The sequence below is a fragment of the Pleurodeles waltl genome, chromosome 6 (assembly GCF_031143425.1).
Source record: "Pleurodeles waltl isolate 20211129_DDA chromosome 6, aPleWal1.hap1.20221129, whole genome shotgun sequence".
In the NCBI taxonomy this organism is placed as follows: Eukaryota; Metazoa; Chordata; class Amphibia; order Caudata; family Salamandridae; genus Pleurodeles; species Pleurodeles waltl.
In genome coordinates this window covers 1690844485-1690871130 of record NC_090445.1, presented here as the reverse complement: position 1 = coordinate 1690871130, position 26646 = coordinate 1690844485, and positions in this window count along the sequence as shown.

The following is a 26646-nucleotide window of genomic DNA, read 5'->3' as shown; positions in this document are numbered from 1 at the left end:
AGAAACAACTATAAAGAGGCAAAATAAAGGTCAGCAATGAGCAGGAAGAGGTAAAATAAAGGTGAGAAAGGAGCAGAAACAGGCAGAAAAATGGAGAGAAACGAACAGAAAGAGACAAAATAAATGTCAACGGTGAGCAGAAAGAGGCAAAATAAAGGAGAGAAAGGAGCAGAAAGAGGCAAAAATTAAGGTATGAAACAAGCAGAATGAGGCAAAACAAAAGTGAGAAACGAGCATACAGAGGCAAAATAAAGGTCAGCAATGAGCAGAAAAATATAAAATAATGGTGAGAAACGAGCAGAAAGAGGCCATAAAGTTCAGCAACAATCAGGAAGTGGCAAAATAAAGGTGAGGAACAAGTAGAAAGTGGCAGAATAAAGGTCAGGAACAAGCAGAAAGACAGAAAGAGACAAAATAAAGGTCATCAATGAGCAGACAGAGACAGAATAAAGGTGAGAAACTAGCAGAAAGAGGCAAAATAAAGGCCAGCAATGAGCAGAAAGAGGCAGAATAAATGTCAGAAATGAGCAGAAAGAGGCATAATAGAGGTCGGAAACAAGCAGCAAGAGACAAACTAAAGGTGAGAAACGACCCGAAAGAGGCAAAATAAAGGTCTGAAATTAGCAGGAAGAGGCAATCCACTCACAGACCTCATCAGACACTCTTTCACCCACTAACACACCCACTCATGCACCCACTCACAAACCCACGCAGAGACCAATGGACCCACTGACAGACACGCACGACCAAAGTCTATGTGTGGCATGGATTGGGTAGTTATAGTGGGTTAGCTGCAAGGCCACCCCCTGTTGTGCACGACTGAAATCTATGTATGGTGCAGGATTGGGTAGTTATAGCTGGTTAGTTGCAAAGCCTGGCCACAGGCCAGGCCCTGCGGCCAATCACTCCCACGCATGGCCGAAGGCCTTGCGCAGCATGGTAAGATTAACGTATAGTAATTAAAATTACTTTATGTTAAAAAAAACATAGAAATTCACTGAAAAAACAAAGGTTACAGGGACGTTATAGTTAGGAAATATAATAAAAAAACAGAAATTCACTAAAAAAACAAAGGTTACAGGGACGTTATAGTTAGGTTCTGAATTTACTTACACAAAAGCAGAGAAGTTCATCAGTTATAGTTAGAGTTATTTCAAGTAACTATAACTCATGGCCTGAAAAGGTAACTATAGCTTGTACCCTTGCCATGCATTGGTAATTACTCCAGATATAACAACACTCATGACAACTTTTATAACATCAATAAAAATATCAATGAAACATTAGAAGTCAAATTGTTGAATATAAAACTGTGCATGTCTGGGGCGTGAGTTATAACTTAAAGAAATTGTAATTATATCCTTCGGCTGTGCACAGCTGGGGTTGGCCCCAGCCTACAGCCAGGCCCTGCAGCCAACTCCCTATAACCACCCAACCCCGCGCAAGGACAAAGGGGATTGACCACAGGCCATCCCCCATAACCACCCGACCCCGTGCCATGCATGGCCTTTGTCTTTCTGGGTGTGAAAATAGGTGTGAGAGGGTGTCTCTCGGTGTGAGAGTGGGTGTGAGAGGGTCTATGTGGGTGTGAGAGTCAGTGTGAGGGTGTCTCTGTGAGTGGGTGTGTGAGTCACTGTGTTGGTCTGTGAGTTTGTGTGTGAGAGTCTGAGTGGGTCTCTGAGTGGGTGTGTGAATGAGTGGGTCTCTGAGTGGGTGTATGAGTGTCTAAGTGGATCTGTGAGTGAGTGCATGAGTCTCTGAGTGGGTCTGTCAGTGGATGTGAGAGTGTCTGAATGGGTCTGTCAGTGGGTTGGTGTGTCTCTGAGTGGGCCTGTGAGTGAGTATGTGAATCTTTCAGTGGGTCTGTGAATCGGTGCGTGAGTCTCTGAGTGGGTGCGTGAGTCTCTGAGTAGGTTTGTGAGTGGGTACGTGAGCTGAGCCTGAGTAGGTCTGTGAGTGGGTGCATGAATGTCTGAGAGGGTCTGTGAGTGGGTGAGTAAATGTCTGAGAAAAGGTGTCTCTGGATGTGAGAGTGGGTGTGAGAGTGTCTATTTGGGTGTAAGAGTCAGTGTGAGAGTGTCTGTCTGGGTGTGAGAGTAGGTGTGAGAGGGAGTCTGGGTGTGAGAGTGGGTGTGATAGAGTCTCTGTGAGTGGGTGTGTGAGTGTCTGTGTGGGTCTGTGAGTTGGTGTGTTAGAGTCTGAGTTGGTCTGTGAGTAGGTGCATGAATGTTTGAGTGGGTGCATGAGTGTCTAACCAAGTTTGTGACTAAATGCGTAATTGTCTGAGTAGGTCTGTGAGTGGATACATGAGTCTCTGTGTGTGGCTGTGAGTGAATGCATGAGTTTCTGAGTAGGTCTGCAAGTGAGTGCATGAGTCTCTGAGTGGGTGCGTGAACCTGAGTGGGTCTGTGAGTGAGTGCTTGAATGTCTGAGAGGGTCTGTGAGTGTTTTCATGAATGTCTTAGTGGATTTCTGAGTGGGTGCATGAGTGTCTGGGTCTGTAAGTGAGCACATAAGTCTCAGAGTGGATCTGTGAATGAGTGCATGAGTGGCTGTCTGAGTGTGCCTGTGAGTGGGTATGTGAGTGTCTGTGTGGGTGTGTCAGTAGATGTGAGAGTGACACAAAGGAACCTCATCTGCCCTTTTATCCAATAAGAGTCCACAGCTTTGCACACAATATTTACCCAAGTGCAGTTCTTTCTGCTTCCTTGGGGAAATGTCCAGTATGTATTCTACAGTACAGCTGTGTAATGTAGCACAAGTAAATGTCACTAGTGTGCATTTTGGCAACATGATTGTTCCTGGTGCGACTCTCTCTAGAATTCTGTGATAACATGAATCCTCGTGTAGAGAGGCCAGCAAGACTACAAAGATGTAAATCTCCACCAAAGCAGGGTCCTTCCTTTTATCTACATGAGGAAAGTGCTTCTTTGGTTTGTGGAGATTGTCCTCACATTCCTCAGCATCAAGAACACGCCACCAAAATCAGCAGCAAACAAACTGGGGGACCTTTTGGTAAGCTGTCCATCATCCTGGAAAAATTCAGGAAGACCTTTGCTTACTACTAAGGTGGATAGGTGATTTGCACATTTGCATACTTGTAGCAATTTAAAGGGAGAATCATGGACTCTGCTCTCACCAGAAGAGGACAAGAAAGAACCCACTCATAACAATCACATAAGGTTTTACTCCAATAAATGAAAGATGCATTCGCCTCCGTGAATAATTTCACATTATAATAGGGGAGAGGGGCCACACGTCCCCACTCCCTGGGCCGATCCCGGCCCCAGAGACCCCATCCCCGGGTCTTTAAAAATTGTATCTATTATTGGGGAGGTGGGCCATGAGTCCCCTTCCCCGGGCCGTTTATCTCCTGGGGCTTGACCATGTCTGTGGAAAGGAAAAGGGACGAAAACTCAGCTCCCAGCAAGCGAGAGCTGTTTGACAACTCTTGCTTCCTGGGAGTGGAGTTGTGTTTGCTCTGACTTGGCGTGAGATGTCAAAGCTCCCACCAAGTCAGAACAAACAGCTATGTCCCGGGGTGAGCATCCTGGGACATAGCATGAGCCAGCCCTGTGAGATGGCGGTCCCCAGGACCACATATGGCTCCTGGAGGGGGATTGCGTGTCCCCCCACCTTTGTTGTTCACGGGCCAGCCTAGGTAGGTGGTGGTTCCCAGGGCTATATATAGCTCACTTTCAAAACTTATTTTAGCTCCGGGGTGGTGGAGGTCCATGGGGCCTGGGGGCAGGCTGCAAGGCCCCCCCATTACTTTCAACTTAGGCCCAAGGAGGTGGTGGTCCCCGGGGCACATGAGGGGGTCCATGAGGCCACCCCAATTACTGCTAATTTTGCCCCGGGGAGGTGGTGTTCCGCGGGGCTCCTGGATCCACACCGCCCCCCCCCCCCATCAATATGAGTTAACCCCGGGAGGTGGTGGTCCTTGAAGCATGGGGGGGTCCAGGTGGCCCCCATTACTGAAATTTAATCCCAGGATGGTGGTGATCCCCGGGGCTCCATGAGTCTCAGGAGGGAGGTCCTGTGAGTCCCCTCTTTTTTTATGAACAATGCCTCCAGGACCTGGCCCATCCAGGGTCATTTTTCAAAACAAACGCGGGAGACCGCACTTGTTTTTTTATTTTTTTATTTGCACCAACGTCACGGATCTGCTGCACCTCTCAGAGAAAAGTTTTGTTAAAATGCTTTTTTGCCTAATGTGGTCCCTTTGGGACCCCAGCACCAGAGCTAAGGGATCAGGGTGTCCCTACCCTGGCCCCTTTTCTTTTACTTTAATCTTGTTTTGAAGCCGAGTCCCAAGATAGCTACCAACACTTCCTTGTTGAAGTGTTGGCAGCCAATCAGATCTCAGCACGAGATCGGGAGGGTTTATGGAGCCTTCACATCTCTATATATAAAAATTAGAATTTTCTTTAGTATCTCAAAAACTACTGAATGGATTAACACCAAATAACAAAAAGAGTGCTTTTTTGGCCAAGACCTACTTTTCTGCCAAATTTGGTGTAATTCCATCCAGTAGTTCGGGCTGTAGTCCTATTCAAAAACCCTTTGGGAATTAACATGGGGAAATCTCATTTTGGGACCCCCCTTTTTCTTGTCCCCTGCTTGACGGATCACCCCGAACTTTTCCAGACAGCAGCTGAATTGAGTGTCAATTTCTTTGGGAAATTTTGTGAAGATTCATCAACTGGCGCCAATGATATAGGCAAGTCAAAAAACTATTTTTCTATAGAAACTAGGTCCTAACTTTAACTACCTGTTGGCAACTGCCACTAAGTGTTTTTTATATATATATATATATATATATATATATATATATATATATATATATATGTTTATATATATATATATATATATATATATATATTTAGATATATATTCAGATATTCACATGTTATCCGTTCCAAAACTCATCAAACTAGAAACTGGGCTAAACGCACTTCAAACAACCAATATTTTTTTCATATATTCTGTTATTTAAATGCTCGTCACAAAGTGCAAAGTGCAAAAAACAAAGGTTGACACGTTTCGGCATTATGCCTTCGACTGGACCATAGACTCCTATGTCACAAACAGTCTCATTTAAAGTGTCCACACAGTGCAGTCACTCATCCCTATCTATTACAAACTAGAACATGCATACCTGCTCTCCTAAATGGCACATATCCAGTGCCATAGTTATAAACAATCATTGTAAAGTACAACCAGATCAGTTTCAAGCAGGATACTGATTCAAACTATAGCTTGTTTGAAATTCAAATAGAATTATGATTTACTAATTTCCTATTATCAATCATCATTGTAAAGTACAAAATAAGCACAAGAGAATGAGAAGAGATATACAAAACATAGAAGAGCTATCCCATATTTACTTATGCTGTTCTAATCTACAATGTAGACTCTTTAAAGTGCATAGCACATTCTATAATTTGTGTCCAGATGCCTAACAATACATACCCCCTACACAGGTCCTGTATAATAAACCTGCAATTTGCAACTCCCAAAGTTACAAAATGACAAAAACATAGTCATTTGTGCAATTGCCTCAAGTGTAATCATTCTAGATACCACAGGCAATAACTGACATATGCCATTCAGCATCTCCCCAAGGAATATATATGTGCAAAACAGCAATTAAAAGTGCAAGGAAATAATATTGTGCAAAGATCATTAATTACATCAATCCCAAATATACTATATACAATAAACTGCAATGAATACAGAATTCCTATATCAATTCAGAACCAAACATTTTGCATATGTGTGCAAGTTTTGCAGAAAATGTGCAAAGAAACTGCAATATGTGCAAGTACTTCAGCTGTAAATATCATATGCTGCAAACCTATCATCTGATTCCTATATGGGTTCCAAAAATAATAATCACACATTCACTGATGGAATTGCCTTGAAATTAAGAAACATAGAAATTAATTCATTTCCTGCAGAATGTGCTGTGAATTTCACTTAACGCCTCCTTATAGATATAAGATGATTCCTCAAAAATGGGTTCACCTTGTTTTGTGATTTTTATGCACCTTTTATGTGCTGTTTTTTACTCCCTCTGCTGAGGCCGAAGGGTTTTGTGCAATATCGCCCAGCTTTTTTGTGGTTGCTAACGTCTTCTGATGTATTGGTGTGGCGTCGGCTGGGGTCCTTTTTGAAGGGTGCTATTACCTGGTGGAATAAGTTGGAGTATTTTTTTAAAAGTTCTTAGAATTCTTTTAACTTGACTGTTTTTTTTTTTTGTTATAATGATCTTTATGGTATTTAAATACTGATGGGTTGTCACCAGGTTTTATGTATTGTATTGCTTTTTTATTATCATGGTTGATTATTTTCATACCGAATAAAGCGTTTTGATTTGATTAAATGATTCCTCAAAAATGGGTTCACAGCCTTAACCCTTCCATGATGTACATTTGTACTTCCTGTTAAAGCCATAACCTTAAACATGATGGGCAATGCAATTATGTCTCAGAAACATCACAGATGTACATGTAACTACTCATCCAAGTTGTGTCCATGCGGACTCTCAGTCCCCAGCAATATTATCAAATGGAATTCCATTCTTCTGAGAGCCAATACTCTATCCCCTCCCTGTTCCTCTACTTTAATATGTGTTATTCCTAAATATCTGAGTCCCCTGTTCTCTCCATTAGGCTTTTCCCTAAAATGTTTAGCTATTAGTAGGAGAAGTCTCTATTTTTTATGGCTCGTAAATGCTGTAAGACTCTCATTTTCAATTTATTTTTCATACTTCCCACAAATTTAGACTCGCAATTGATAAGCTCCTGAATTTTCTCCATTCTTCCATCATGAAATCTATACATTGTAGTGTTAACTCCATGTTAACATGCTTTACATTTAGTACAGCACCAGATGTATTCACCTGGTGTATTCAACCAGTTCGTAGATGTCTGTTTTCTAATGGAGAATGGCTTTGCATAAGATGATCCCCCATAGATGCCATTTTTCTATAAGTTATGCTTGGATGATCCATAAGCATTTCTTTTAATGTCGCATCTTGTTGGAGTAGTCTCCAATTACGGTCTAGGATCTCTTTGAGTTGCTTACATTGACAATTATAGTCCATGATCATTCATATTTTATCCTTTCTTTCTGTAGTTCTTCCATGGGTTACCAGAAGTTCCTCACTTGGCTGGTTTCCTACCCGTTTCATGGCATCATCCAGCACCTCCATTGGGTAACCTCTAAGCACAAATCATTTTTTCATTTCTTGTAGTTGTTCTTTTACATCTTCCGGTTCAGAACAATTTCTCTTGGCTCTCAACATTTCCCCATATTGGATGCTCCACTTAAGTGTTTTTGGATGGTCACTGTTAGTGTGGAGCAAACTGTTGCACAAAACCATTTGTTGATGAATTTTTGTACAGAGCCCCATAACTTTAACAAATACCTCAACATCCAAAAATGTTACATGTTCTGAACTGATGTAGGAGGTGAAACTCAAATTAAGATGATTGCAATTGAGGGATGGAACAAACTCTTCCAGATCTCTCATTTCTCCCGCCCATATCAAAAAGAGGTCATCAATAAACCTCGTCCATATAACATGCTGCAGAATATTCTGGTTCTCCTGTCTCCAAATTGTTTCAGCCTCACAGGAAGTTTTCGTAGTTTGGAGCGAATGAAGCCCCCATGGCCGTGCCTTATCTTTGTTAATAGTACTCACCATTAAACATAAATACATTCTGTATAAGACAGAAGAGATAGCATCTCTATAAGCATGTTTGAATGTTCCAAATAGCTAGTAGATCTTGTTCTTAAAAATATTTAACAGCCATTATACCATCTTCATGTTGAATGGAGATATACAATGATGTCACATCGATTTCTGCCATTATGTAGTTCTTTTGCCAAGGAATGTCATGGATTTTAGCTAAAAAATCCATTGTGTCACGTAGAAAGGAAGGCAGGGAAGTGACATAATTGACTAGGATGATATCAAAGAATCTTGAGGTATTTTCAAGCAGCGACCCAATAGAAGTAACAATGGTTCTGTCAGAGTCACCAGATCCTCGGGTTCTGTGCACGTTCCCAACACTTCCACCACTAGACAGCTCCAATACTCTGGTTAGATTTATCACAGAGTCTAAGAGAGTCCAAGCGGGGAAAAGGGGATTAGGAAGGGAACAGCTGGGAAGGAGACCTGTAGGAAGCAAGAGGTTAAAACACAACATCAAAATTACATCTCATGAAATTAGTACCATGCTATAACTCTAAGCTTTGTCATTTCTGAAAACATGAAACAACCCTTGAATAATTCTAGAACTGACTAGGGTTTTTGATGACCCAATACCTAGGAAGGAGACAAGAAAAGGTTAAATAGAACTTCCAGATTCAAGTACTTTCTTTAGCATAGGAAAAATAAATTGCGCACATTGCAGGTTTTTGTATGTGTACTAAACACCATAAAGGATTGTGCACCATGAAATTACACAATGTATATTCAAGGAAATAAATCACACAACTTGTCAACTCAAAATGCTACCAAGGAAATGTCTTAGAATGATAGCGCACAGTAATTGACATCTTTGATACACAAGGAAAGAATCACGCTTCTTGCCGATTTGAATGCCAGCATTAAAATGCCTTGGAAATGATAGCGTACAATGAATATCAAAATTCACACTCAAGGAAGGAATCGCGCGTGTTGCCGATTCGAATGCCACCATGAAACTGCCAAGAAATGGTAGCACACAATGAATAACATGAAAGGCACACAAGAAAAGAATCGCGCTTCTTGCCGATTCGAATGCCACCATTTAAATGCCTCGGAAATGATAGCATACAATGAATATCAGAATTCACACTCAAGGAAGGAATCGCGCGTGTTGCCGATTCTAATGCCACCATGAAACTGCCAAGAAATGGTAGTGCACAATGAATAACATGAAAGGCACACAAGAAAAGAATGGCGCTTCTTGCCGATTCAAATGTCACCATTTAATGCCTCGGAAATGGTAGCGCGCAATGAATACCAAGAATTTCACACAAGAGTTGATTTGCGCATGTTGCCGATTCGGATGTCACCATGGAACTGCCAAGAAATTGTAGCGTACAGTGAATATCAAGAATTACACACCATGAGGGAATCACGAGTGTTGCCGATTCGATTGCTACCATGAAACTGTCAAGGAATGGTAGCGCACAATGAATAACACAAATTAATCTCAAGAAAAGAATTGTGCGTCTTGCCGATTCAAATGCGTGCATACAAATGCCATGAAAAGTTTTAAATGCACAGTTACACTTGCAGGAGCAAAATGTTATTAGCATCCAAAATTAGCCCCAAGAATTAGAGCGTCAACGAATACGGAGTCGGGGGCCCAGCCCAACCTCCGCCTTACCGCCCTGACTAGAAATCACCACTGAAGAATGAAGCACAGAGGCCTGGGAGGTCAAGGTAGGCCACCGGAACAGGAGCTCAGGAAGTTGCTGCTGCTCTGCACCGGGACCTCTGAACAGTGAGCATGTGGAGCTGGGCTGACTCCCTTTTATAGAGTTTTGGCCCAGCCCACAGCCACACCCAAGCATGCTGCAAGGAAAGCTTCTAGAAGGCCCTGGAATGGGACCACACCCTGACTCACTCTGAAAACCTGCAGCAATACATTGCAAATGTACAGTATTTATAAGCACCTTAAAATTAATCTTTTGGATTGAATTCTGCAATGCAAAAGGTTAAACAACAACATATCATTACAATGCATAGATTACATTATCTTGAGAGTGTTTGGTTTTTGCATTCTAGACGCCCGTAGAGGGAGCACTGTCCTGGTGTTGACAGGTTCTGCCCGGTGGTTTCTGTAAACACTTAGGCACGTTTTGAAGAAAGTAAGTGGTTGGAGTGACAGGCTGCTGAGGTATCTTTATTCTTCCCTATCAAGAAGATTTAAGCTATGCCATTCCTGTAGCCTCTAAATGGAATTCAATAGTTATAGTTTTAATTGGATTCTTCTTCAGTGTTTCATATTGTTGGTCATTATTTATTTGCCTCCTCGCTTCTGATATATAGGTAGAGCTGTCTTGAACCACAATATTACCCCCTTTATCCAAGGCTTAAATCAGGATTGTTGTGCCGTCCCTCAGCTCTTTCATGGCACTACATTCTTTTTTAGTTAAATTACTCCACCGGTGCGTTGGTTGTCTTCGGTGAAGTAAATGATTAAATTCCTCTATCATTAGCTCTTGGAAGATGTCAATTTTATTACCAGGTGGTAATTGCGGGCGAAAAAATGACTGAAGTTTTAGACGGCTGTCACCTTTCTTCCATGTTATGAGGCCCAAGTCCTTACAAAGTTGTTCATCACATAGCTCTAGTAGAGTCTTATCCCTGATATTTCCCTCTGATTCATCTTCCAAATCTGCAAGTGTTCTCAAGGTTGTTAAGCCCTTTACAGTGATGCTCGAAGCTTCCAGTTGGCTTATTTTAGCACTTTTATTTCTAGGGGGATGGGATTCAAAATATTTCTTAAGTTTTAATTGTGGGCAGAACTTATATAAATCAATATGTAGATTAGCAAGATTGATCTCTGCGTCTGGGCAAAAAATGACAGTCCGTGGTTGAGGACCATAACTTGATCTGAACTAAGTGACTTAGAGGAGAGATTGATAACTATATTCTCCTCAATTTGCATCTTTTTCAATTTTATTTTCTCTTTTCTCCTCCTAGTCTTGGTTTTCCTTCCTCTTCTAGTAAACTGTAAACTTTGTACTTGTATAGCACACTTTTACCCTGTAAGTCAGGCTTCTTGGTGCTATATGCATAACGCTGTGGAACCCTTCCTGGCTTTCCCTGTGAAGTGCCCACTCCTGGGCACCCCCAAGGTGAATCTAGGCATCCCAGCGCTGATGGGGCCGTTGTGGAGATTAAGCAAACTATTGCCCAGAGTTACAGAGTGGGACCCATGATTAGATTGGCACCGAGGCAAGAATTAAATTGAACCCAAAACCCGCTGAGGCAGGAATTGAACCCTGGTCCCGGGCCAGACCTTCTGCATCAGGGTCAGCTGCTCTAACCATTGAGCCACACTTCTCCACAACCTCCTGACCTTGACTTGCCCCTCTGTTGCTTCTGTGCCCGCTCCCAGAGACAGTCCCTCTCCCTCTTCCTTTCTGTCTAATTACCATCTGTATTAACCTCAGCTCCCCAGAAAAATCCAAACTGGTGGCATCAGGTTCTTCTTCCACAGAGCTCACTTAAGAACTGTCTATTATTCCTGATGCTTCTTGATTAGTTACTTTGTTCATTGCAACTCTGTTCTCAGCATATCATATTTTCTGGCAAATATATAAATACGGCTGGACATGTAATCTATTCTATCTCTCATGAAGTTTTTAGCTTTTCATTTTTCTACCTCTGATTCATATTATTGATTTTCTTTTCCATTTGTTCCAAAGTCCCCTTGATATTTTCAGTTACAGTGAATTATTCCAATCCTTGTTCTAACTCTTTAATTTTCATGACCAGTTTCTCTAGTGTTCTCTCTGCATGTATAAACAATGTTCTCATTAATTTAAAATAGCAGTGATTTGTATCTTTTTGCCAGCTTTTGATGAAATCCTCATCCAAATAATTTAAGTTATGCATTATTAAAATTCTTAAGCCACGTGGAATTCTTTTATACTCTATGTACTTCTGCAAGGTGTTTTTTCCCACCTTATATTAACCTCCACTATATGAGCATAGTCCAAGTCTTTAATAACAGCATCAGGTGTTTTTCTCCTATCTTTCTCTTGTGTATGTGCTCTGTTTGTTAAAGATGAAATGTTTGGTTGTCATTCAGTAGCTCACTTGCTCTTTGAGCTCTTGATTTGCCTTTATCAGACATGTTGACGTATAGGACTCTGCAGCAGCTGCAAAACTTTAACAATAAACCATATTAAACTGTGTTTATTATGGTTTTATTGTAAAAGGGGCAGGGCTACAGCCAGGAGCATGCCAGCAGCATGAAAGCAGTGTTAGGATTGGCTGCAGGGCAGGCTGGGAGCTTGTGCCTGTAGTGAGGACAGCAGAACGTAGCAGCGCGGAAGGTACATTTAAAAAAAAAAAAAATTGTATTTTCCGCCCTTCTCCCCCACGGGCTGCGCCAACCCAGCCCTTTTCTTCACCGCGAGCTGCGAATGCTAGTCTTATTAACTTAATATGACCCCTTGTGCATCTCATAATCCCACGTGATGCCTCAGCTGTTTATGAGCAATTCACATTCCTTAATCATCTCTTATGGAGTCCACTTCCCTAGTTTCCTTACAGGCAAAGATAGGTACCGGAGCTATACCCAAAGTTCGTCAGAACCATCCATTCAGGACCACGTTTCTCAAAATTCTGACTACTCCTGGCTTGTGAATCCTGAATGTGGTCAGATCGCCAGGGTGTTGCCGGCCGGCATGGGGTGGGTGGAGCTGCCCCTCACCACTACCGCCGCAGCACTGCATCGCGCAGCTCCTACTCACCTCCCCCGATGCCTGCACAGCCCCCATTGCTGCTGTTTACCTAAATACAATGACATTGTCCATGAGAGGGCAGAGGCATCGGCAAGAAACTCTCCTTCCCCAGTTTCGTTCTGCTACTTACTTGCCGCCTCACCTCACTCTCTGGATGCGTGTGGTGTGCAACACAGCTATTGCTTATAATCTTCACTCGTTATCCATTCCAAAACTCATCCAACTGGTAACCGGACACACTGCACCACAGACTATAAGAATTTTGTTCATATATCTTATTATTTAAATACTTGTCACAAAGTGCAGTGCAGAAAAGAAAGGTGGACGCATTTCGACGTTATGCCTTTGACTGGACCATAGAGTCCTATGTTACAAACAGTCTTATTTAAAGTGTCCGCACGGTGCAGTCCCTCATCCCTATCTATTAAAAACTAGAACCTGCAAACCTGCTCCCCTAAATGGCACCGTTCCAGCGCCACAGTTATAACCAATCATTGTAAAGTACAATCAGATCAGGTTCAAGCAGTATGCTGATTCAAACTATAACATGTCTGAATTGCAAATTCAAATTATGATTCATTGATTTCCTATTATCATTATATATATATATATATATATATATATATATATATATACATGGGTATTTGCTGTATAGCAGCAGCAAAAACACATGCACTCCAGGTCTACCATGCTGTAATGCTATAATAAATAAAAACCCAATGCATTTCGTGTTGGCCTTGAACACAGTTTGGTTTCCATTACACACACCAGACATATTAACAGACATATTAACAGTACAATCACAAATATAGATTACACCAGTGTACATAGTGATCCAATTTAGGAGAAAGCTCCACCATCTCAGGACCGAAGGACCAGATTGACAGCTGACTAATGAAGAAAAATGTTGCAGATGCCATTACAATTACTGAAGTTGGGAACTTGATCACCAATTTGAGAATGCACTGGCATAGGCCTACAGTGAATATTGGCAGATTGGAGAGAGGAGCAAAGGAGCATGTGAATTTACTGACCACCTTAAACAGTTTTAGAAGAGGATGTTTTTTACATTACAATGAGTTTTTTGTAAACTGGGACATGACAGTGTTTTAATTGATGCATGTACTATGGCTTGGTGGCATCACTGGGCTTTGAACGTCTCGAAGCTAAAGAGCTGGAGAGGCATTTTCCGCTAGGCACTCTGTTGTTACATATGGGGGACTTGGATGGTGAGATATTCATCTGTTCACTCTTTCAGTCGTTTGAAGCTTTGTACTGTGAGTTAATCCATGTCTGTGCTGGTTTGAGGAGAGGAGTTTGGAGAAGAGACTTCTGTGCGTGAGGGGCTAAGACTGGCATGTATTGTTTTGCAGAGAACTAGGGGCCTCATTTACAAGAATCTGATGCATCAGCTCGATGCGTCAGATTTCTAGTGCTGCCTTACAATCCCCTAACGATGCCATGGATGCGTTGTATTTACAATACAGAGCTCCATGGTGCATGTTTTCACTGATGTGTCAGAAATTCTAACGCACCTGTGGCACTAAACTCATGCATTGCTGGACTAGCTGCAAAAATATGATGCTACTCCAGCAATGCGAGGAGGCCCCCATAGAGAAAAACCCTGTGTCAATTTTACACCTGCTCTGAGCAGACAATAAAATTCTGATGCAGTGACGTCGCAGAACGATGCAGTGAAATGTTATAAATTTCACTGCGTCAGTTGTGAGTGGCTTTTCCTGTGGGAACGCCTACCTTGCACACATATACCTGATGCAGGTATAATGTGACGCAAGGGTTTACAAGCTGATGCATTTGGCCCGATGCGTGCATTTGTAAATGCGGAGCAGCATCGAACACTGCTAGCGCCACCGCTGCGTAAAAAAAAATACAACAGTGGTACAAATGAGGCCCTATGGGTGTTCCATGATTAAAGGGGCATGGCGAGGAGGCGGGCTCTGTAGCAGGGATGGTAGCGAAGGATAAACAACTATGTAAAAGAATAAAGCGTAAGGCATGATGGAATGCAGGCGATGTGGAACCTTTCTGCATTACTGTGCTGAACTAGCTACTGGCCCTACTTAAGCTGCCATATGTTTTCCATGCATGTCATTACAATTAAGTATACTTTGCTAGGTTCCATCCCTAAGGCTCTGAGAACTCAGATTTGCATCAAACGATCTAATTGCTAAATCACAAGAAATAATTGTAAAAGGTTTCTACCACTCACAGTTCCTAATTATATTGTTGATGTCTGTAATTGAGCGGCTTTGATGCCTTTTTCGATATAAAAGCGGCGCAAAAGGTTGCCTTTTATTCATTTTTTTTTTTTTTTGTATATTTCCTATAGATTTTAGGAAAGCATATTTGTGCAAACACAAAATATTGCATTTCGATTTGCCGTCGCAGACAGATTGTAATTCATTGGAACAGCTTCAGAAAAATAAGAAGGGTGCATTTTGTTTCACATTAAGTGAATACTAAGCGTCTCCAAGCGTTACTTCCGCGTGCCCCCAGCGGAGGACCACTTACCTGCACACAGGGTTTGACAGCAAGAATGAGCACTGACTAATTTCCACCGGCAGTTTTTTTTTGTTTTGCGTGTAAAATTCCCCGAGTGGAAAGCGCCACTGTCAAACCTGAACACAAAACAGTAAAAATAAAAATAATAACCAAATAAGACAAAGGCCATTATAAGCTTTACTCATAAATCATTGTATAGTTTTATAAGTTATCTACTGAACTAGATAGTTATCAGTTATCTACTAAATGCTTACAACTTTTGAAATTATAGCGTCATACAAAGGGACAAATGTACAAAGCATTTTGCTAGGCACAAACCGGCCGATTACAACTAGAAAAATGCTTATTGGGATGTACAAAGAACAAACTGCGATTCGAATCGCAATTTGGGTTTTGCGATTCGGTATTAGGAAGGGGCGTGTTCAGGGAGTCCCTTCCTAATACCGAATCTAAATAGTATGTATGATTGTTTCGTGACCGTGAATGCGGTCGCAAAACAGTCATAGTTAGCACCAATTTTAAAATGGTGCTAACCCATTCGCAAAGGGGAAGGGGTCCCCAAGGGATGAATGCATGTTAAAACGTTTTTTAAGAGCAGGCAGTGGTCCCACGGACCAAAGCCTACTATTCAAAAATGAAACTGAAACGTTTCATTTGTTTTCTTTTTAAACTCACCCCGTTTTCCCTTGAGGAAAACGGGCTGCATTTAAAAAAAAGATTGCTTTCTTTAAAAGCGATCACAGACATGGTGGTCTGCTGACACCAGCAGGCCACCATCCCTGTGATTTTTGAGATTCCCGTGGGTTGCAAATTGTGACCTACCTCATTTATGTTAATGAAGCAGATCTGTTTGCAACCCACCGGGAATCGCAAAAGAAACTGAATGGAGTTTCTTAAATTTGGAATTGTGATTCTCTAATTGCGATTCGCATGGAATCGCAATTAGGGAATCACAATTCCAAATATACGTACATGTGGCCCTTGGATATGCGCATGTGTGGTAAATGGATTACCACACATTTACTACGTTTGGCAATTTAAAGTAACATGGTATTACCACATTTCAAATACATGGAGCTACTGCACTGCAGCATGAAAAAAACATATCCCTTACCACCAGCAGAAAGCCAATGCTAGCCCGACACTAATAAATGTAGAAGCAAGCGTTCTTTATGTTATTCCCCATTTCAAGATAAATATGTAGGAATACCACTGTGGAGCATGGAAAAAGCATATCCCTTACCACCAGTAGAAAACCAGTGCTACCTCTGACACTAATAAATGTGGAAGCAATCTTTCTTTATGTTATTCCCCATTTTAAGTTAAATATGTGGGAATAGCACTGTGGAGCATGGAAAAACCAGTGCTAATCCTGCAGAGTACATAGGGGCCCATTGAAAACAATTGTATGCCCTCTTTTAACGCCTGCTCTGTGCAGGCGTTAAAAATAGCCGCTAAAAATGGCACAGTGAAATCTCTTAGATTCCAATGCACCATTTTTGCAGTCCCCATATCGGGGGAACGCCCCCATACATATATTATGCCGGGCAGTTTACAGCTCAGTATATGGGGCAGTGTACAGAGAGGTGTAAATGGCAGTGTACAGGGTAGTGTACAAGTCATAGGCCAGGGCAGTGTATTAAGTTCTATAGAAGGCTAAAGAAGGGTACAAATCAGAGAATACATCAGTGCAAAGAGCAAGGTACATTGGGCAATATACATGGTGGTGCAGCGGTGTAGTGGGGATTACACAGGGTCTTGTAGAGGGTAGTGTAAAGGGCAGTGAACACAGTTGAGGTAAAGCCCTTCATTTAAAAAAAACCAAAACTGGACCTTTAATTCTCCCATAAAATTAGACTTTATCCCCCAATTTCCCAATTGATGCTTAAGCATCCTTCTCCCCATTCCTGTAATGTTTTTGCTCCTTCACTGTCTTCAGTGATTCCCTAGCCTTCTTTCCTTTCTCCAGTGATTTTGGTCCTCCGGCTTTTCTAATGATCCCCAGACTCCTTTCCCTTCTCCACTGATCCTGCACCTCCCACCTTCCCAAACAATCTCCAGTCTCCTCCATATCCCTTCCCCAATGCTTCTCCTCCACCTACCTTCCGAAATGATCCCCCGCCGCTTCCACTCCTACCTTCTAAAGTGATTTCATTGATCCTCCTTCCAAAAAGATTCCCAGTTTTCCCCTCCCCACTTCTCAAATCACCGTGCTCCAACCACTCTCTCCATTGATCCCTAGACTCCTCTTTTCTTTCTCAGATGGTCCTGCTACTCCTATCCAGACCAATGATCTTTAACCTCCATCTTCCTCCTTTGAAGTTCCCTTTCCTCCCACCTTTGCCAGTCATCTCACATCCACTCCCCACATCTCTGATAATACATAGGCCTTCATTACGACCCTGGTGGTCTTCAGACTGACAGGGCCGCAGTGGTGTTCGGACCGCCACCAATGTGGCGGTCCGGCAGCCACATTACAACCGTGGCGGTAGTGCCATGGTCGCACCACCAGCTCCACCACTTCTCCTCCATTGGAGGGGCTGGCGGTGATGGGGGTCCTGATTCACCAGGGCAGCGCTGCAAGCAGTGCTGTCCTGGGGATTACGAGTCCCCTCACCGCCAGCTTTTACATGGTGGTAGCACCGCCATGTAAAGGCTGGCAGAGATGCGGTGTAGGGGGCTCCATGGGGGCCCCTGCACTGCGTATGCACTTGGCATAGGCAGTGCAGGGGCCCTCATGGCCAGCCCCATGGTGCTTTTCACTGTCTGCTGTGCAGACAGTGAAAAGCGCTGCGGGTGCTGGGGCACCCTACGCACCGCAACATTACCACCGGCTCAGTTATGAGCCGCATCAATGTTTTGGGCTGTTTCCCACTGACCCAGAGTGGGAAACTCTTAATAGGGTCCACGGAAACGGGACCGCACTGGCGGTAACCCAGCTGCTGGAGTTTGGTGGGCAGCCTTTTCCATAATGAGGGTCATAATGTCTTCATCCTTACTTCTCGGATGATCCCACACCTCTTGCCTTCTCCAATGATCCAACGTCTCCTCTTCCTACTTTCCTCTCTCCTATCTTCCCCAATGTTTCTTGATAACCTCCCCCTTCCTTTCCCTGTAATCTTAGAGCCCCACTGCATATGTTTTCTAATGATTCCGCACCTCCTACCTTCACCCCCATGGCCTCTTCCTACCTTGTCACATGAAACTACTCCTCCTACTTTCTCTGTTGGTCCCTAAACTCTTTCCTCTTCCTTTGCCAATGATTTCGCTCTGATTACTTCTGGCGCATGCCCGGAAGTCCTCTTCCCGCCTCTAGTTCAGAAACCACAGGCGCCGGGTGTAACACCATCACAAAGCTCACCCTTAAAGGTCGACCAGATCTTTGGACTTGGTGACAAAGGCAGTAGTCAGAATCATTCAGTCAGAAATCATAAACAAGTTTAAACACTATGAACAATAACAAAAAAATCAAAACTCCAATCTGAATAAAGTTTCAAAGCTTTATTACAATCCCAAAATCAATGTCACATAAATGTTGCACAAAACTAAGTTATAATCATACTTAAAAACCATAGGCTGACCAAATAGAAAAGATTCAACCCACTAAGCATCAATACTGTTAACACTCCAAAAGAATGATATAGATTGGTAACAAAACAATATGAACATTATTATCAGATTTTAAAGCAGGTGATGGTGACATCAGTAAATTGTCAAAATGTAGTATTCACAAATAATTTCAAAGCTGGGCAATTCCTAACACTAACCAGAATTGGGACTTGCATGTGCGGGAACAGGCTAACACATGCGGGTAAAAGCAAAAATCAAAAAAGACAAAAATAATTTGGAAAAACATCTAACTAGGGCAACTAACTCAAAAATATGCTGTTGTAAGTAACTAAGCTAAAAAGGAAAGAAGAAACTACATTTAGTTGTACCTCCCCTCATGGGACAACAGACAGGATGATTCCACAGGAACGGTCACCTTCTTCAAACGACAGTTGATAGCAGCATAAGGATGGTGCAGAACATGAGCTGCACATAGAACAATTCAGCAGTTCAGAATTAGTTGGCCATATTAGTACTGAAACTGCATTGGACAATTATGACTATGATGAGAAAACTCATCAGGGAACTTAGAGAAGAGAATGGGACAGAAGACTTAGGCAAAAAAATAACTGATTTTCGGAAGAGCTGACAATAGGCTGACTTCAGTTTCAAAGTTCTTCACTAATTAAAATACACAAAATTAATTCATTGGTTCTTCAGGTGGGCACATTCTGGGCATCAGTTTCAGCATCCAACAAGAGACAGTGGTACCACTAAGTCTGCAACTTTTAGAAAACTTCAAAATATTACATTTCCTAATAATTTGCAACTAACTGTTCATTTCTCATGGCACACAGTAAACTAAGCTAATATTCTTTCACATGAACTCTAAAGATTTCCAGTCCGGTTCAACAGCTGGAACAAATGTTCTTACATTAGTTACATTTGAAACATGCTCTTCTGCTGTAATACAATAGAACACTCAACATTACATTTGCTGCCTAGGGAAATAATTTAGATCAGAGGGGACAGAATAAGCATGGATTTTTCCATGACTGGTTGCAAAATGAACCTTAGGCCTAGTCATGCTAAGAAGTCTAAATATATGTTAATATAATTAATACATCAATAAAAAAAACTTTTGCTCACCTTAATAATCAAATCAAATATGCAAAGCAAACTATTTTATTTAAACCATTATTTATGTTATGTCAAAGCAATTTTAAACATGTACTTATTTTTCTAAACATAATTTATAATAATGAAATCTATTTATTTCAATGTAAGTGTGTTTAATTTACGTTCATTTGATACTCATAATACATTTTATTTCTATCATTTCTACCTAAGAATAATGCTTTCAGGTTAATATTTGTTAATAATTCACACATTCATGAATACACGATGATTTCATGTTAAACATGATGTTAAAATATGAATGGTAAGCACAAATGTCCACCACAATTTAAATGTGCACATTTTCATTTCTACGGTATTTTCTCTATTAGGCCTTTAAAACTTCAAATTTATTAGTTGTCATATGCTATGTCTATGGCACTAATTTATTAATTAATACTTGATCTCTCTCACTACCTTCCCTGATGATCTCTATGCTCCTCCACCTACCTTCTCTGATGATCCTGCTCCTACCACCCTTTTCCAGTGACCTCGTATTCTCTCCTCTTCCTAGTCCTTCTCCCTTCTATCACAACCCAGCTCCTCCCACATTCTGCAGTTATGCTTAGCTTCCTCCCTCTTGTCTCTTCTCAGATGATCCTGCTCCTTACAAACCTCCTTCACCCATTCTCTGATTACCACAATCTTAGCACAATCTCCACTGATCATTAACTTCCTCCGCTGTTCTGTGATTATACACTTCTCCCACCTTCCCCAGAGATATTTAGGGCCTCATTTACAACAAACTGGTGCATCAATTATGATGCACCAGTGTGCTTGCACAGCCCTGCGCCCCCCTAACAACACCATGGTAGTGCTCTATTTACTGTACAGTGCACCATGGTGCTCGGTAGCACGGCTGCATCAGAATTTCTGTTGCAGTTGTGGCGCAATGCTGGCTAGCATCAAAAATGTTGACGCTAGTCCAGCAAAGCCTGGGGAGTCCCATTGTAAACAGGCTTGCGTCACTTTAACGCCTGCCCTGAGCAGATGTTAAAAAATTACGCTAGAGTGACGCAGTGAAATCTTGTAGATTCTAGCAGGGTAACGCCTCCCTTGTCCCTTGCATACATTACACCTGGCACAGGTATAATGTGCTACAAGGGTTTACAAACTGGTGCAATGATCCCATTCAGCCAGTTTGTAAATGTGCCGCTGTGTGAGGGACTGTTTGCGCCACCGTAGCACAAAAATAGAATTTCACTACAGCAATGCAAGGGGGCTTGTAAATGAGCCCCTTAGTGTCTTCATCCCTTCTCCAAGGATTCTGCTTCTCCCACTCTCTACGATGAACCAGTGCCCCTAATCTTCAGCCTCTTCCTTCCACCTGCAGTGACAGAATCTTCTACCTCTAAATGTCTGTTCAGCTCACCTGGAGTAGTCTTTTAAGATTTGTCAGTATGAACTATGATCTTTTCATGTATTGCAAAAACCTGGCACAAGAACGAAATTTCACAAAATCCTAAATCTTAAAAAGTGCTAATTTATTCATTTCTCTTACACATGGGAAAATCTGTCCATCTGGATTCTTACTAAGCATGGGCGAAATTGAGATTATGCTGCAGTAACTTGTGTAATTTTGGAAACTTTTTGTTACTTTTATTACGTAAAGTTTCCAAAATTATGACATTAAGGGCCAGATGTAGAAAGCATTTTGCATGGTGCAAACTGCGAAAATCGCAGTTTGCGGCATGCAAAATGCCTTTTGCGATGCACATTCACAATTTGCGAGTCGGTACCGACTCGCAAATTGTGAATGCGACTTGCAAATAGGAAGGGGTGTCCCCTTCCTATTTGCGACTCTCATCGCTATGCTAAATTGCTTTGTGACCGCGAATGCGGTCGCAAAGCAATTCGCAGTTACCACCAGTGTCACACTGGTGGTAACCCATTCGCAAAAGGGAAGGGGTCCACATGGGACCCCTTCCCCTTTGTGAATGTTGCCAACGGACCACTGCCTACTCTGAAAAACCGAAACCAAAAGGTTTCGTTATTTTTTTCATTTTGCAACTCGTTTTCCTTTGAGGAAAACGGGCTGCAAATAAAAAAAAAAATGCTTTATTTAAAAAGCAGTCACAGACATGACTTCAGCAGGCCACCATTCCTGTGAGTGCAGGGACTCGCTATGGGGGTCGCAAAATGCGACCCACCTCATTAATATTAATGAGGTGGGTCTTTGCGACCCCATAGCGACTAGCAGTCGGTGTCTGAGACACCGTACTGCATCCAATTTTGCGAATTGGAAATTGCAAGTTGCACCGACTCGCAATTTCCGATTCGCAAAATCGGAAATTGCTACATCTGGCCCTAAGTTACTTTGTGTAATTATGCACCATTCACGGTTAAAATTTTGCAAGAATAGTGCAATTTGATGTAAAAATGTACCTTGAACGGCGCTCTTACCACTGACGCATGGGAACAATGAGTGGCAGCTGTTCAGAGTGCCTTTATTGAATGTGTCCTTGTACGGATGCATTTCGTGCTCAAATATATCTCAAAATGGTAGCTTTGCATTTTGTGTGATTATGCATAATCTTGTGTAATATACCATAAATTTGAGTAAATTACGCAAAAGCAAATTGTTTGAATTCCACGCACCCCTAATATTACTTCTTTTACTTATTGTGTCAAACTATAAAATAAGCTAAGATATGACTGCATACATCCAGACATACATTGAAAACGTAACTGATGGTCGAGATGGGAAATAGTATTTAAACAAAAGGCGGATCTCGTGTTTGCTCCCCACTTAGTGAGGCCTCTGGTGATATAGTCCAAAGTTGCTGTCACCCTGAGCGGATCTGATTTGAAAATCACTGAATGCTGAGGGCTCTGGGGCATTTCTCTGCGCCCGAGACAACTTTTTAACCTGCATTCTTTTATTGTATTGATTTTGCGTTAAAGTGATTGCCTGTTGCTGACGCGCAATGCCCGGGAGTACCTGTGGTTGCAATTGTTTCACAATGAATAACTTCACTGACCACAGGGTGTCATATTCATCACATTCTCCAGCAAGATGATTAGTTTAGTCTTCTAAACGCAGCAGCTCAGCGAGACATGCGCACTGAAGTTTGGCGTTAATGAATGCTTAGCGGGCGGCCCCATGCAGGGCACACCGTGAAAGCCACACAACTTGTTCAAGTGACTTGATAAAAAGCAATGAGATCCCTGCTGCCACAGGGGGCTCAGGAAAGCCAGCCACTTGTCAAATTACATTCCCTAACACTGTCCCCAAGACTGTCACCAGTGTGTCCTCCTTAAAGCAGCACAGTGTGCTGTGTTGTAAGCAGACCTAGAGAACGGAGCAGCCAAGGTGGTGGTGTTTCAGTATGGAGGATGGTCCAGGACGTTGAAGTCCTTAAAACCTTAAATGAGCTCTGCTAGTTATGCAAAAATCCAGCTGTCCCAACATTTATTTCTTACTTGTCCTGACTAGGCCTTGGCGGAACTCGTGGAGTTTAACTCTGCGAAATTCCATGGAGGTACAAAATACTCAGACAGATTTCGCAGAATTTCGTGAATGGGCAGAATAAAGGCACACTGTGCTGCTTGCGCTGTGATTTAGAGGTGGGAGCTCATTCAACACAAAAAAATCAGCGCCAATGACTAGATTTTCGAATCAAGGGGCAGCTTTCTGACCGCAAACAGTTGTCAATCAATCAATCAAAAAAATTTGTAGAGCGCGCTACTCACCCGTGAGGGTCTCAAGGCGCTGGGGGGGGGGGGGGGGGGGGGGGGTAGAGAAATAAAAGGGGGGGGGGCATGGAGGGTCACTGCTCGAACAACCATGTCTTGAGGTTCTTTCTGAAGAGCAGGAGGTCTTTGGTTTCGCGAAGGTTGGTGGGGAGGGAGTTCCAGGTTTTGAGTGCGAGGTAGAAGAAGGACCTGCCTCCTGTGGTGGTGGGTTGGATGCGGGGGACTGTGGCTAGGGCGAGGTCGGCTGATCGGAGGTTGACCATCCGGGTTGGAGAAATCCCACTGGGTACTCTCCTGTCGACTGAAAATCACATTAGGGGAGGCCAAATCTCACTCACATTCGCCAATTTATCGTTCGAGAGCTGTGGTAGAGACAAAACTCCTCCACATGGCTGTTGGCGGAATTTGGCCGAAACTCTGCCAAAACTCTGGCAACTCTGCCAGCAGAGTGGAATATATCACCCACCCCTAGTTCTGACTCGACTTTTTTCCTAAGGTGCCTTGTATTATCAGTAGCTACAAACACAAATGGTTATCATGAGTGAATCACTATGTGGACAGCTGTTATTCTTCTTAGACATACATATTGCTTGATTTTGCTTGATAATTTTCAATGTAACAGAATTGTTTGCATGTTAAGATATTTTCATTTTTTAATTTAATGTTCCATCTGTATGTGTCAAACTATTTTGACAAATGGTAGTCTCTCCTCCATCTGGTTATGAATTCACGCAGGATTCTTAAGCTGAAGGATGTGTTTATTTTTGTTTATATTTTCAAAAGATGTTTGCATAGTAAGTAAGACTCTAACTATGGTGACACCCCTCTAAAGAACATCACAACCACCTGGGGTACACATTAAAGAAAAGTCACATAGCTCTGTAAGACCATTGTACCCTGGGCACATTTAACAGTCTGTGCACCAGCAAGCCATATACTATAGAAAACACCATACCTCCATGTGCCTACCACAACCTGAGAACTGCATTAAACAAAAGTCAGGTCTACGGGATTTGTCAATACAAAGCACTAGCCTCTCCACCAAAACATATAAACATTCAAAACTTTCGAAAAACAGTAGCATCTTACATTAACATAAAAATATATTGATTTAAACCATCAAAAACAGCCATATGAGGTCAACCTTTTCAATGTTCAACAACATGGTGTCAGAGAGCCTCCATTCACATGTACTGAAGTTACAAAGCAATCACAGAATATAACAGGCATAGCTCTCACATCCCAGAATCTCTGGAATAAGTCCTAGTCACACAAAAGGCTGCGAAAATGGTGAAAGCTTTTCACAGGTGGCTCACTCAGTGACCTAGGTAACTTGGGACAGGAAACCAAAAATGCCAAGTAAGCTGTCTGTGTTGCTTATGCCAATCCTCAGAGCCAACTGCATTTATTAATAAGCCCACCTCTTATTTGGGCACCACTTCTTCCAGATGTGCAAATGTTCCTAGTACTGCAGAGGAGTCTGAGGTGATCTGTATTACCTGCCGCAAACCCTTTCAGTAGGTCACTGTAGGTCATTTAAAAAACAACAACTGCTGGTGCATTTATTTCTTTTTGTCACAGCTCTCTCCTATTTGAGAGACCCACAATGTCATTGCTCTGGTCCACGGGGATCTCAATAGCTTGCAGGAACTCAGCTCGCTCCCTGCCCACCTGGCACTTATTTCTCATTTTGGACATGGAAGCCAGCTTTCCTCTCTTCTCCCACCTCAGTCTTCCATACTGAAGGATCAGACATGGAAGCAAAGTGGGAGAAGCCCAAGTTTCTGGGCAGGATGCACACCTCACAGGCATTGCGTGCCAGAAATATCAGGGTCTACCCCGGGTGTCACCACACTCAGTGCCCAGGAACCCATCTCAAAATGAGGTAGTGTAAAGATAAACACTATGACACTCCAGGGCTTCTTGGCCAATTAAAAAAAAATAAGATTGTGATGTTCTCAAGACGTCTTGGTTCGCTCAGGGGCACTGGCCCGCTCATGGGTTTAACTATTGAAACACTAGATGCCATATACGTTTTTGTAGCAAGGAAACCTTGGGGGATCCAGGACAGCCTGTTACAAGTCTAAAGGAAAGCTGATTTCTCTGGCCCTGTTGGAACATTTTAAATGTGTTTTAACACTGAGAGTCTGGTAGCAAGCTCCATCTACGGGGAGGGTTAATTTCAAGCCGGCTAAGGTCACATGCACATAGGCAATAGTTTGTGATTACCAAATAGCAAATGATAGTAATTCACTATTTGGTGATCATAAACACCAATGTACAAATATATCTTTGATACATTGTGCGATTCCCAGTGGGTTGCAAAAAGATCGACCTCAGGAATATTAGTGAGGAAGTTGTCAGTTTGCGACTCATTGGGAATTGCTAAAATTATACGGATGGTGGCCTGCTAGGGTCAACATACTAGGGGTGTGCGAGGAGCTCCGCTCCGCTGGCAGAGCTAGCAGAGGTTTTGGAGTTCATCCAAAAACTCTGCTAGCCCCACCAGCGGAGCAGACCTCAGCCGGTGCGCACTGCAGCCCTGTTATGGGCTACACAGCACAGGCGCAGTCAGTCTGAATTCAGGCCAGGGCCATAGGAAGCAAAATAAAGATTCAGTTTCAGGCCCTGCTTAGCGCTTCTGAGATCGGGCGCATTCAGGACTCCGCGGGTCACGGAACTCCGCTTCTACGGAATTCCATGCAGTTTTTACTCAAGTCCGACAAATTTCATGGAGTGGAACTCAGTGAACTCCATCCAGGCCTACAACAGTCCACCATATCTGTGATTGCTTTTAAATAAAGCAATCTCTTTTTTTTTCTTTTTTTTTAAAGCAGCCTATTTTCTTTAAAGGAAAACGGGATGCATAAAAAAAGATTGAAACATTTTCTTTTCACTTTTTCAAGAGTAGGCTGTGGTCCATGGGAAGGGATGCTCTAAACACGCCCATTTCTAATACTAAATCACAAACCCAATTCGCAATTTGGTAATAGGTTACTGAATCGCAAATAGGGCTTTCTACATCCCAAAAAGCCTTTTTGCATTTGCAAACAGGCCAATTCTGTGAATTGGCCCATTTGTGACCTGCGAAAAGGTTTGTACATGTGCCCTAGTCTGTAAATTCTTAGCAGAATTTTGGAGATTATTTTAAACTGCTTCTCTCCTGTAAGATAGAGGCCCTCATTATGACTTCGGCGGTCTAAAAGCTAGACCGCCAAA